The sequence below is a fragment of the Saimiri boliviensis genome, chromosome 2, assembly GCF_048565385.1.
Source record: "Saimiri boliviensis isolate mSaiBol1 chromosome 2, mSaiBol1.pri, whole genome shotgun sequence".
Lineage (NCBI taxonomy): Eukaryota > Metazoa > Chordata > Mammalia > Primates > Cebidae > Saimiri > Saimiri boliviensis.
The window spans coordinates 185,576,352-185,590,044 of NC_133450.1; the positions used below are offsets into that span (position 1 = coordinate 185,576,352).

The 13,693-nt window shown below is 46.3% G+C and overlaps 1 protein-coding gene across 1 annotated transcript in view; it reads right to left on the bottom strand.

Annotated features, from left to right (window-relative positions):
* Window positions 1-13,693, bottom strand: part of B4GALT1 (beta-1,4-galactosyltransferase 1) — a 59,382-nt gene that overhangs the window by 27,411 nt on the left and 18,278 nt on the right. The gene's annotated exons all lie outside the window — the stretch shown is intronic.

Here is a 13,693-nt window from a genome sequence, read left to right on the forward strand (position 1 = left end):
TTATCAGTAATGCGTGGTTCTCCAAGCAACCCCTAGTCCCGGAATCACTCACCCTTCTGAATTGAAGAGCTTGAGAAAAAAACCTGTGGGCCTGGTTCCTCTCACCATATAGCTGCCTCTTCCATACCCTTCCCCAGTGCACATCTCACACTTTCCCTCCCTCGGTAGCTGACCCAGGTCCACCATCACAGGACTTGTTCCCACTAGTTTGTTTTCTTCTGAGACACAGCCCTGAACATACCACTTTCCGACTAAAACCTCCAATAGTTCCAAGGCTGTGTGGCCCTGCACAGGGAAGGCCAAGGCCCATAGTTGGGCAATAGGCCCTTCCATCTCAGCTCTGTTCTTCTCCCTCCCAATCCCTTAAGCCATATCTGTCCATACTTTTCTCTTTGCCAGAAATACCCTTCCCATTCTCCTCTAACCAGCAAACTTTCGCACTGAGAGACAGGCCTCAGTCAAGCTTGGTCCTTTTGCTCTCTGCACATCACAGAGCTCAGGCAGCAGACCCTCAGGGGCAGGGAAGAAGATCCTCAGATATCCAGAAGCCCTGCTCCCTCCCTGGCCACGTACCTCCCTCCTGGAGGGACAGAAGCCTTGAAGCTCAGTCCCTTGTAAGACTGGCTGCTGAGCCAGCTCCTACCTCCCAGGGTGCCCTGAAGTGAGCAGGCTCCGTGCTCTTCAGAGAAAACCAGGATTCAGTCAGTGGTCACCCTGGACAAGTTTTTCCCAAATCTAACACCAGAATTGCTTGAGGAATTTACTACAAATACAGAATCTCGGCCCTTTCCTTAGAGAGTCTGCAGATTTGGGGAAGGACCTAAATGGCTACTCTAACAAGGAGTCCAGATGATTCTCACTGGGCAAGCTGGGCAGTAGGGCTCTGATGGGCCATCGGATGGGCATCTCTGATGTCAAGCCTTAGGGCTTTCGGGCAAAGAGGGCCCTTAGGGATTGCCGCCATTTATACCTTTCCCCACAAGGTTGGCTAGGCCTGGGCTACCCAACTCCCAACCCTGGGCAAAGCCACCTGGGGGACCCTGCTGCACAGTGAACTTGTGAAAAACATGATGAAAAGATCTGTCACTGGGCTCTTTCACTTCACAGGCCCCCACAACATCTGCAGCCCCCACTCCACCTTTGGTTCTGAGGATGCTGCTAAACATAACCCCATTTTGGGGAACCCAAGAAGCACCTGGGCTGTCATCCTGCCAACTTGCTTACAACTTCTGAAACCCACCCAGAAAACAGGAATTCACACGTGGCCTGGCTCACTTCCGTGGGACAGACACCTGCAGGCTGGAAAGTGTCCTGGTGTTGCCCCATCATGGGTTTCAGAAAGGTGGTCCTGAAGTCAAGAGCCCTGCTCAGGAGAAGAGATGCCTGGGCCCTGGCCCAGATCCACCAGTGACTTTCCAGATGATCTCTGGCATCCTGAGTGGACAGTACACACACTCTCAAGGCACTGGTTTCCTCATTTGTAAACTGCAGGGATTGGACTGGTTGATCTCTAAGGTCTCAGAACGCCCTGACACACCCAGTAACACTTGGTAAACCAGGAGGAGCACAGGGATCCAAAGCAAGATCTTAGACAAATCCTTGCTCTCACCTTCCCTGCCCTCAGCATGAATGTCCAAGCAGACAGGAGAAGTGAGTGTCCTGCACAGGAGAGGTAGAAAGAAGCCTTGATAACCACGTGTCACATTCACCTACGTCTCCTCTTCTCTTGCTTCCCAGGCTTTCTCAGCCTCTTTCCTGGATGTCCATCTTTGCCCCCTTCTCTCACTCTCCCTAAACACTCTTCCTTCTTAATCTCACCCAAGTCTTTGGTTTAAGCACGTGACAGTTCCAAAACCTTTGTCTCCATCCCAAGGCTCTCTCCTGACCTCACAGCCAACAGAACATGGCTAGCCATATGCCATGGACACTTTAAACTCAACCTGCCCCAAATGGACTCTCATGCAATCCCACCACCATCACCACCTGCAGCCAGACCTGCTTCTCCTCAGGATCCCTCAGCAACTGACACCACTGTCACCCTAGGGCAGAAGCTGATACCCAGGTGGTCCATCTTCTATTCCCCCTCCTCTTCCACAACCCCAACACACACACTAATGCTCTCTCACCCTCACATACACACATGCCCACGCCCACTTCCTCCCATGCAGGGGGTGTCCACAGCATACTGACAATCCACAGAAGGTGATGGAGGACCAAACCAGAGGGTCATTATTCCAAAGTGTTTGTTAAATGCAAATTCGCCCTGTGATATGTGTCAAGACCATTTTCTATTTGTTTCCCTTGATACTTTCTGGATACCTACTGTGTGCCAGCCTCAGGAGGAGTGGGTTGAGGCAGGGAGGGAGAATGGATTAGACAGATCCTGCCTTCCAGGAGCTCCCTGCTGAGCGTGTGGCAGAACCTAAATGAAAATTACCCTGGCTTAAGGATGGCCAAGGAGCTTGCTCCTCCAATGGCTCTGCGTAGAACTTTCTCACTGAACAGCCTCTTCTCACTCTCCTGCTCCCTTCTGTACTCTCTGCCCCTTATATAACCTCCCATCGTGCTTCCAACACATTGAGACACATTGATCCCCAATTCTGCCCTTCTTGCCCAATCTGGCCATTTTTTCTCCACCTTCTCTCTCTGAAGCCTCCACAACTCTGAGGATCTTGCAGCTCACACCTCTGAGATTGGACAGCAGACAGCAGCCCCAGACCTGGAGTTAAATGACTAATTGGGTCAAGTGCCAGCCAAGAGGCCTCCTGAGTGCCCTGGATATCTCCTGCCACACTGTAGGGGCCATGCTCACGAGTGGCTCTGTTCCAGTGAGAAACTCCAGGGAGCTCAGACTCCAGGAGGGCAACGACCAGCTCTGTTCAGAATCATGCAGACCTGCTACCAGGTCTCGGAGCCATTCCCTGGAGCTGCAGAGAGAGGTTCTGGGAGGAGGCAGAGGGCTGAGGGCTTCATGACAGTCCTCAGGCTGAGCCAAGGCACCCTTGCTGTGCGGCACATGGCGTGTGCTACCACAGGCTCTCAGCCCCGCTGGGCTGGCTTGTGTGTTTTCTTGGCTCTGGAAGCTGGGAGGCAGGGTTACGTAAGCAGATGAGCAGATGTAAGCTGTCCTCGGCTCCCCTAGCTCAAGCCCCGACACGTGGGCCTCTCGGCTGGGAGTCCAGGTCATGGCCTTGCATGTAAGTCACTCAATAACTTCAATGTGTGAGCTCAACTCAGACAAATTCCACTACTCCCCTGCCTGGCAGAGTAAACCCAAACATATGCATGCCCCTCCATCAAAGGCCCTGCTAATCTAAGCCAACACCAGCACGGACTCCTGCCTGGTTTCATGCTGGCTGAAGCACTAGTTCAATCCTTTAGCCTCAACAAAACAGGCTGAAACATCTAGTCACTGCTTGTCAACTGATTGGCCAGTAGGTAGAAGTCTTGGCCTGATGCTTTATTGTGACAACGTTTCACCAGCCCGGGAATGAAATCATAAAAGAAAAGACCACGTAGGTGGTTTTTCATTAAACTAAAGATGATCAATGTATAGGAATGCCCTTTCTTCCCAGCTTAAGTGCTCCTTATTCTTTGAATATTAAAATGTCCTTTCTCTTATGAAATGATCATAGATTTTCATGCTGGATTTATTTTTTTAAATTTAATTTAAAAAAAAAAAATCCTTCCTTGGCAGCCATGGGTCAGTCCTCTAAGTTTCCTTTGAAAATTTCCTGGACAGGAAATTCAAGTATTCAGGAAACATTTGAGAACACGTGGAACTCAGCAGGGCCTAGAACTCTGTGGTTCTGAAACTTGGGATGTTGGAATTTCTTCCCGGGTCTCAGACCTCACAGTACACTGCACAGCCCCTCTTCACAAACCATCTCCCCCACCAGTGCTGTTCCACAGGCTCGTGTGGGTGGGCCGCTTCTCTCTGTACCAGTCTTCCAAAGGCCAGGTGTGTACTGCAAGCTGAGCCAGGCATTACCACCAAATTCCCCAGCTTGAGAAAAGATTTGCTTGCAGCATTCTCGTGAAATCATGGTGCCCCTTGAGGCCCCCCTGTCTAGAAATGAGAAGCATCATTTACTGCACCTGGCTCATCCATCATTCCGGGAGGAGCACAAGCTCTCTAAGTCTCCAAGGACTTCAGTATCACCAAATCTACCAGCTGTCTGGCCTTAGCTCAAATATCACCTCCCCTAGAAAGCCTTCCCAGACCATTCAAGGTTGGTTCTTAAGCACCTCACCCACATCCCCTAAGCATTCACAGCACCACATCCATTCATATTCAAACATGTACCCAGTTAGTATGTATCATGTGCCAGGTGGTACTGGGCATGTGGGGGGGGGGCAGGGTGAGCAAGTAAAGAAGAGGTCTTTGAGGCTGAGCATGGTGGCTCATGTCTATAATCACAGCACTTTGGGAGGTGGAGACAGTTGGATCACCTTGAGGTCAGGAGTTTGAAACAAGCCTGGCCAACATGGTAAAACCTTATCTCTACTAAAAATACAAAAATTAACCATGTGTGGTGGTGGGCACCTGTAAGCCTAGCTACTTGGGAGGCTGAGGGAGAAGAATTGCTTGAATCCAGGAGGCAGAGTGAGCCAAGATCACACCATTGCATTCCAGCCTGGGTGACAGAGCAAGACTCTGTCTCAACAACAACATAAAAGAAGAGGTCTTTGACCCCAGGAGTCAAGGAGACCAGAAAAGCCAACAAAACAGTACTGGTGTGTGTGGCAGGTGACAAGTTGAACTGACACAGAAGAAGGGGAATCAACTAGGGGCCAGCCTTGCAAAGAAGCAGCTACTCCATCAGGGCCCCTCAGTCCTCTTGGGAGGATTCATCACAGAGTTGTGTCCACTTGGCTGCCATGGGAGTATGTACATGGGAGTATGCCAACAAATCCTAGCTGTGTGGGTGGCACACAGCTATCCTCTCCACTTCTCTGCCACCAGCACAAGTAACAAACGTTTCCATAAACCTATAAGAAAACTTGACAGAAAAACAGGGGATGGAGAGCCAACAGAAGGGACTTTCAACTCTCATGTGAAGCAATTCTCACTGAGTTTCAAAATCTAACTCATAAGGGATTCAAAGGTACAGGAAATGATTTGTTTCTTTTTTTTGGGGTGGGGGAATGATTTGTTTCTTATATCAGATGTTTGTGGTATTTTTCTTTATATCTTCAGTTATATCTTTAAACTTGAACAATGAATGTTTTAAAATATGACCCACAGATGGGAAAGGTGACCCCCTCCCTAGTCCCATTCCTAATAAGGCAGTATTTTCCAAAATAAAGATTTTAAAACATACAAGCCAGTGACCAGCAAATAGGAATGTTCTATTCTTAATGCTGACATCATGGGTCTTGGGCATACCAGACACAAAACACAAGTTCAATACCCACTGTTCTTTCTGCCAACTCACCAGTCAAGCCACTATTAGGTCCCAGGGAAAGAAACACTTTTTTCTTTTTTTTTTTTTTAAGAGACTGTGTCTTGCTCTGTGACTCAGGGTGGAGTGCAACGGCATGATCATTGAACTCCTGGGCTCAAGCAATCCTCTCGCCTCAGCCTCCCCAGTAGTGGGACTACAGCGCGCATCACCACACACAGAGAAGTGAGAAACACTTTTTCAACAGGAAACAATACATCTGTGATCTCAGTACCCTGAATTTAGAGACATAGAGAAAAACAAAGAATTCGCTAAAAAAAAAAAAAAAATAGGCCAGGTGTGGTGGCTTACACCTGTAATCCCAGCACTTAGGGAGGCCAAGGTGGGTGGATCACTTGATGTCAGGAGTTCAAGACCAGCCTGACCAACATGGTGAAACCCTGTCTCTATTAAAATACAAAAATTAGCTGGGCGTAGTGGCACTTGCCTGTAATCCCAGGTACCAGGGAGGCCGAGGCAGGAGAATCACTGGAACCTGGGAGGTAGAGGCTACAGTGAGCCAAGATCGCACTACTGCACCCCAGCCTGGGCACCAAAGCAAGACTCTGTCTCAAAAAGAAAAAATAATAGTAATAAATAAAAATAAAGGAGCCTGCCAGACGAGGTCCACAGAGCAGAGCCTAGGTGGCCAAGTGGGAAGCCAGACCAATTGGGCACAGTGGGGCCAGTTGCTCATCCATTCATCTGGGCTCAGAAACAGTCCTGCCACATGCCTGAACTGCCACACTTCATAGTTCTTCTAAAATGTGACTTAAAAGTGACCTCGTCAGCAATGAACCACTGACCTCAGTGGAGCTGCCACTTCTCATGCCTTGCTCTCTCCCTCATTAAAGCCCCACTCAACGTTCAAAGGCCAAGCACTCAATCTTGTTTTCACAATGCTGGTGGGTTTCCATCTATTGCAGTGGCATTCACGCTGTACAGTGCAAGAAGAATCATCTATGGAAGTATGTGAATTTGTAGATTCTTAGGTCCTACTCACCAGATTGATTTGATAAGCCTGGGGAAGGGGCCCAGGAATCTGCATTTTAGCAAGCACTGTAGGTAACTAATTTTGATGCTATTCCCTGGACTACATTTTGAGAAACGCTGGTTTACAGGTTCACTTATTAACTACCACCTCCCTCCCACCCCCATAAAACTATTTAAGAGTGAGGTCAAGAAAAACAACTCACAGTCAGGAACTACTGTGTATTTTCCTCTCTAACAAGGTATAACACATTAACATGTTTTACTTTCAGCTTTTGCAAACGGTCAAGTATAATAACTATGCTGGGATCCATGGTTTGCCCATGGTGGGGCAAATATCTATTTTTTTTTTTTTGGAGAGCGGGTCTTGCTCTGTACCCCAGGCTGAAATTGCAGTGGTGCCAGCTCACTGCAGCCACAAACTACTGGGCCCAGGTAATCATCCTGGGCTGTGGTCTCAGCCTCCTGTGTAGCTGGGATCACAGGCATGAGCCGTGCAGCTCAGCTAATTTTTAAATTTTTTGTAAAGATAAGGTCTCACCTGAGATGTTGCCAGGCAGGTCTCAAGCTCCTGGTCTCAAGATATTCTCCTGTCTCGGCCTCCCAAAGTGTTGGGATTACAGGCATGAGCCACCGTGCTTGGCTTAATATCTACGTTTTCACTCTTCCTCAGTCTTAATTTTCTAAGTTCCATTTTCTCTTTTTCTGATTTTAAATTTATATTGGTCCTTTATATGGTATGTGTTATTATAAGCTACCTCAAAAACTTCTGGAAAAAGGTAAAGCAACGATTTTTTGGAAGTTCAAACCAAATGTCATCCCCTCTTCAAATCTTTCCCCAGTACCCTCTCGGGACCAGTCAGTCCCCACTACATATGCCTGCAACACCCTTCACAAATCTTGGCTGGAGCCCTGCAGGGATGAGGCACCAGCTGACCTGCCCGCTTCCTCCCTTAGACATCTTGAGGGCAGGGGTTGTGTCCCATTCCTTTCTATGCCTGGGACAGTTCTGAGCAGCAGGAGCAGCAATCGTGTGCTAACCCACACAGCACCTGTTCAACTAAGAAGTGAGAGGCTGAGCTCACAGAGCTGGGAGCCATCTTGCCTTTGATGTTTTAGAATCTAAGATTTTAGTCCTAAATTACAGTTACAATCAAGGTGGAGCAAAAACACTCTTATTTCTGCCAGACAAGGTCTTCACATCAAGCCTCGGTGGCCAAGTGGGAAACTGGACCAACTGGGCAGCTTTCCATTCTTCTGTGCTCATGAGGCCTTTTGTTTCTAGGTTTAACACCTGATTAATGAGCTACAGCCACCACCACCCCACCCCCTCTAGCACCCCACCAATTTTAAAATAAATTTTCTCTAGGCTCTAGGCCTAGCATTTGACACTTTGTGGCAATGGACGGCCTAACCTCCTAATAAAAATGTTGTGTTTTCTTAGGTAAGCCTCACATAGCCACACCAAACAGGCTCTTCACCAAATGCCACTATTTCCCTGAGAGAATAACCCCAAAGCTCAAAGTCTTACATGGGTCATAAAATCACCAGAAAAACCTCAGGTGGTCACTTAGCCCAGGATGGTGTCACCAAGGGTATCAAGGCCTAAATCTAAGGAAGCAATGCCATGATTAGATTCTGCCACGTTGAAGGGCCAGGATCCACCTCAAACCAGACCCTAGAAAATCCTGGCAGACCAGGGCCAAAGGAGCCTTGGTAATTATGTCTTGGCCCCACGGTTACACAGGAAAGAAACTGAAGGCCAGAGAGGTTGACAGACTTCCTCAAGGACACTCTTGGATGGGCAAAAAAGCGGTCCTAACCTTCCCTTAATCTTCCAGAGTTCTGATCTTCCTGGATGCAGCCACACCGTGAATAGCAAATCACAGCACACATGCCTCTACTGTCCCTACGCTATGCCCATGGGGATTCTGTCTCAGAATCTTTCCCAATTTAGGGGCCCAGGGGCCTCTAACTGATGGAGGTGGCATAAAAGTGAATCTTATTTGACGTCACCAAACTAAACCATTCTCAAGCATTACTTCTAAACCATATGTGGTCACAGATCCCCAATTCTGTCAGGCAGTACAAGCAAGGAGAGGACAAGGGGAAACCTCTGGGAGACCCCAGAACAGGCACTATGACAGTTCTACTTCTGTCCAGTGGGGAAGCCACAGAAATGCAAGGTCTTGGGGTCAAGAAAGAATGACTAGAGGTCACTCTTTAAAGCCCAGTAAACAGGCTCCCAAGTGTTTGGCCTCTGGAGGAAAAAGTCCCAAGAGGAATTTCTGCTTTCTTTGGTCCTCATCCAAAGGCAGATTCTGCCTTCTCACTCCCTCCACTGGAATTTCTGGAAACTGTGCCTGCCCACAGTTATCACTACCAGGAAAAGGCTCTGAGGCCTACTTGCCTGCAAACCCCATATTAGCCCTAGGAAGATCCTGCTGTGTATCTGTCCTTTCAGAACCAGAGCACTTCCCAAAGGGATGATTTCAGCTTCTCAGAAAGGATTAGAATGGTATCGATATCTGGCATTTTATTTTAAGACTTTCACCTCCAGGCTGGGGTAGCCACCTGCCTATTCTGGGCTCTCTTCTCAACCTGGAGCCAGTCAATAACAAGTAGCCCAGGGCCTAACAAGTAGCCCAGGGCCTGCCACTGGAGAACTCCAGAGTCACACTTACCACTACTCCCTCCAGGGTCCCATGCTTCACTGCCAGGTCAGGATGCTGGTGAGGATGCTTTGCTCTGCACCTCCTTAGGCCATTTGTTAGAAAAGATTTAGACATTTGACACACAGTCTACAGAAACTAAATGCAATTTTCTTTCTTTTTTTTTCTCTGAGACAGAATCTGGCTCTGTCACCCAGGCTGCAGTACAGTGGCACAATCTCAGCTCACTGCAACCTCCACCTCCTGGGTTCAAGTGATTCTCTTGCCCCAGCCTCCTGAGTAGCTGGGAATACAGGCACATGCTACCATGCCAAGCTACTTTTTGTATTTTTAGTAAAGACGGGTTTTGCCATGTTGGCCAGGCTGGTCTTGAACTCCTGACCTCAGGTGATCCACCCGCCTTAGCCTCCCAAAGTGCTAGGATTACAGATGAGAGCCACTACGCCTGATCCCCAAATGTAATTTTCAAGTGAAGGCAACATAGTAGGAAGGAATCATAGGCCAGGTTTCGAATCACTGCACCACCTCTAAAAAGCTACAGGCAAGTTTTGTTAACTTTTCTAAATTTCATTGGTGACAGCATAGTTCCTAACACACAATAGGCCTATGTCACACATTTGTTGAATAAATACATTAATAATACTTGCATGCAGACCTCACATTCTAAGAGGCAGATAAGTCATTTTTTTTTTTTTTTGAGACAGAGTCTCTCTGTCATCCAGGCTGGAGGCTGGAGTGCAATAGGCTATCTTGGCTCACTGCAATCTCCCCTTCCCAGGTTCAAGCGATTCTCAGCCTCAGCTTCCCAAGTAGCTGGGATTACAAGCACCCGCCATCATGCCTGGCTAGGTTTTGTGTTTTTCTAGAGATGGGGTTTCACCATGTTGGCCAGGCTGGTCTTGAATCCTGAACTCAGGTGATCTGCACGCCTCAGCTTCCCAAAGTGCTGGGATTACAGGTGCGAGCCCCGATGCCCGGCCAAGTCATTCTTTTTTATTTTTGAGACGGAGTCTTGCACTGTCACCCAGGCTGGAGCGCAGTGACACATTCTCGGCTCACTGCAATCTCCGCCTCCTCAGTTCAGGCAATTCTCCTGCCTCAGCATCCCGAGTAGCTGGGACTACAGGCGTGTGCCACCACACCCACTATTTTTTTTGTATTTTTAGTAGAGATGAGATTTCATCATGTTGGCCAGGATGGTCTTGATCTCCTGACATCGTGATCCATCCACCTCAACCTACCAAAGTGCTGGGATTACAGGCGACCCCAAGTCAATCTGAATAAAGAGAATTCAGTAGAGGATAAGATGTCATAAAAACACACTGTTTGCTGAGGAGGGTTAGCAGAGTTCAGCTATACCAGCATACCTAACATATGGAAGAACAAAGGGTATTAACTTAGTTACAGAAAAAGAAGAGTGCTGGTGAGAGAGTGCACAAAACAGTGGGAAAAAGAGTTTTATGTTCAAACAAAATACAGCATGAGCAAAGTGAACACAGATGCAGGAGGCTGAGGTGGAAGGATTGCTTGAAACCAGGAGTTCAAGAGTGGCCTGAGCAACATATTAAGACTCCCATCTCTAAAAAATAAAATAAAATTAGCCAAGTCTCGTGGTGTATACCTGTAGTCCCAACTACTCAGTAGACTGAGGTGGGAGGATGGCTTAAGCCCAGGATTGTGAGGCTGTAATGAATCTTGATCACACCACTGCACTCCAGCCTGGGTGACAGAGCAAAACTCCAACTCTTAAAAACAAAATTGTAAATAAATAAGTAAGCAACAGATTCAGAAGATATCTACAATGCCTGAGACCAGCAAGGGATTAATATCCAGAATGTATAAGGAATTCCTGCATATCATCAAGAAAAATATAAGAACACCAGTGAAAAACAGGCAAAGGATAATAATGAATAAGCAATTTACCACAGAGGAATCCCAAAGACCATCAAGCATATGAAGAAATGCTCCAGCTCATTAGTAATCAGAGAAAAGCAAGTTAAAACAAAGAATTATCCCTGCCCATCTATTCATTTGGAAAAAATGGGAAGCTGGTTAATGCTGATTATTCACGGAGACACAGAGCCTGTCATGTTCTGCTGCTGGAAATGTAAACTGGGGCAGCCATTCTGGAGCAGTGTCTGGCACCCCTGAATCAACATAAACATGCCCACACATGCCCATAAAGGAAAAGTCTAAGGATGTTCCTCACAGCAATACTTGTGAAAGTCATGCTGGAGGCAGTCCAGGAGGCCCTCATTACAGAAGGGAAAAACAAACACCGGGATGGTTAACTATCACAAGGTATTACTCAGCAGTTAGAATCAACATGCTGGACATACACACAGCAACGTGGATGGACCTTAAAAACAAAGGTGCACAGTTGGCATCCAATTCTTGTTTTCTAGTTACAATTCTCTACTAAAAGGAGCTAGAGCTCATTGGAGAAGTGACTGACTCTAGGGCTGAGGTGGGGAAAGAACAAGGGGACCCCAGAACTTCTTGCTGAGCCTAAAAGTTAAAGAAAAAATTCTCAAAGAATAATAGGATATGTCAAAAGAAAACAGGAACCAGGAACCTCTAAAGAGGAATCCCAAACACCATGCTCCATGAAGGGGATCTTATGGCCAAATCTGGGATAGTCTGAACATCAGAATAAATAATGATAGTAAAGGATTATGATTTATTTAAAGAAGTAAGAATCCACAGGTCTGTATTAACATGAATAAATAGGGGAGAAGGGTAAGCTCTTCCTTATAGAAGAATGGTAATTAACATGGAATAATGGAATTAGAAAATCACCAACTACCATAATAACTGATTCAGGCAAGAATCATTTGTAGATGCTAAAACCCAGTGGATAAAGAAAACAATGAAGGATAAGGAAAACTTTTTTTAAAAAGTAGATGAAAGTTTGAGGAATAACAAGATATTTACATAATCTCAAAATATATGACCATAGGACACATTTTTTTAAAATTTATTTATTATTTATTTATTTATTTTTGAGACAGAGTCTCACTCTGTCACCCAGGCTAGCATGCAGTGGCGTGATCTCGGCTCACTGTAACCTCCACCTCCCAGGCTCAATCAAGTCTTGTACCTCAGTCTCCTGAGTAGCTGGAACCTCAAGCCCACCACCACGCCAGGCTAATTTTTTTTTTTTTTTTTTTTTGAGACAGAGTGTCGCTCTTGTTACCCAGGCTGGAGTGCAATGGCACGATCTCGGCTCACCGCAACCTCCGCCTCCTGGGTTCAAGCAATTCTCCTGCCTCAGCCTCCTGAGTAGCTGGGACTACAGGCACGCACCACCATGCCCAGCTAATTTTTTGTATTTTTAGTAGAGACGGGGTTTCACCACGTTGACCAGGATGGTCTCGATCTCTCGACCTCGTGATCCACCCGCCTCGGCCTCCCAAAGTGCTGGGATTACAGGCTTGAGCCACCGCGCCCGGCATTTTTTTGTATTTTTTATAGAGATGGGGTTTCACCATGTTATGTTGGCCAGGATAGTTTCGAACTTCTGACCTCAAGCAATTCATCCACCTCAACCTTCTAAAGTGTTGGGATTACAGACATGAGCCACTGCACCCGCCCAGGTACTTTTAATTTAAAATGGTAAAATATTAACTATAATGGAGTAATGGCAAATACCACTATTAAGAAATGCTCAATGTTCACACTGTCCATAAGGAACAAACTGACAGTGCGAGTCTGTAGATCTAGAACTCGGCATCATTTCAGCAGTATTCCTGTCAAAAGTGAATAAACTGAATCTGATCATGAGGAAACAAAACATCAGACAGATCTAAACTGAGAGATCGTCTATAAAATAGCTGGCCTGTACTCTTCAGCAATGTCACTGTCATGAAATCCAAAGGATTTGGGAATTATTCCAGATTATGAGACACTAAGAGACATTACAACTGAATACAGCACACGGTTTTCTTTTACCATTCAGGCTATTATTGGGGCACCTGACAAAGTCTTCCTAAGGCCTGTAGATGACATAGTAGAAATGTTTCAATGTTGATTTCCTGATTGTTCATTGTACTATGGTTATATATTATATTTTTTAATTATCTTGTTTTTAGAAAATACACACTGAATATTTAAGGGTGAAAGGATATATATCTATATATGAGAGAGAGAGAGATCTAGATGTATCTATCTAGATAAAATTACATTAATATCTATCTATAGATATACACAGAGAGAGAGAGAGAGAGAGAGAGAGAGAGCGAGAGCAAGAGAGAGAGAGAAGGAAAAAGTAAATATAGTAAAATGTTAACATTTAGGGAATCCAAAGGATATCCAGAAATTATTTGTATTAGTCTAACAACTTCTCTACAAGTTTGAAGTTATATCAAACTTTTTAAAAATTAAAAAAAATCGGCTGGGCGCGGTGGCTCAAGCCTGTAATCCCAGCACTTTGGGAGGCCAAGGCGGGTGGATCACAAGGTCAAGAGATCGAGACCATCCTGGTCAACATGGTGAAACCCCGTCTCTACTAAAAATACAAAAAATTAGCTGGGCATGGTGGCGCGGGCCTGTAATCCCAGCTACTCAGGAGGCTGAGGCAGGAGAATT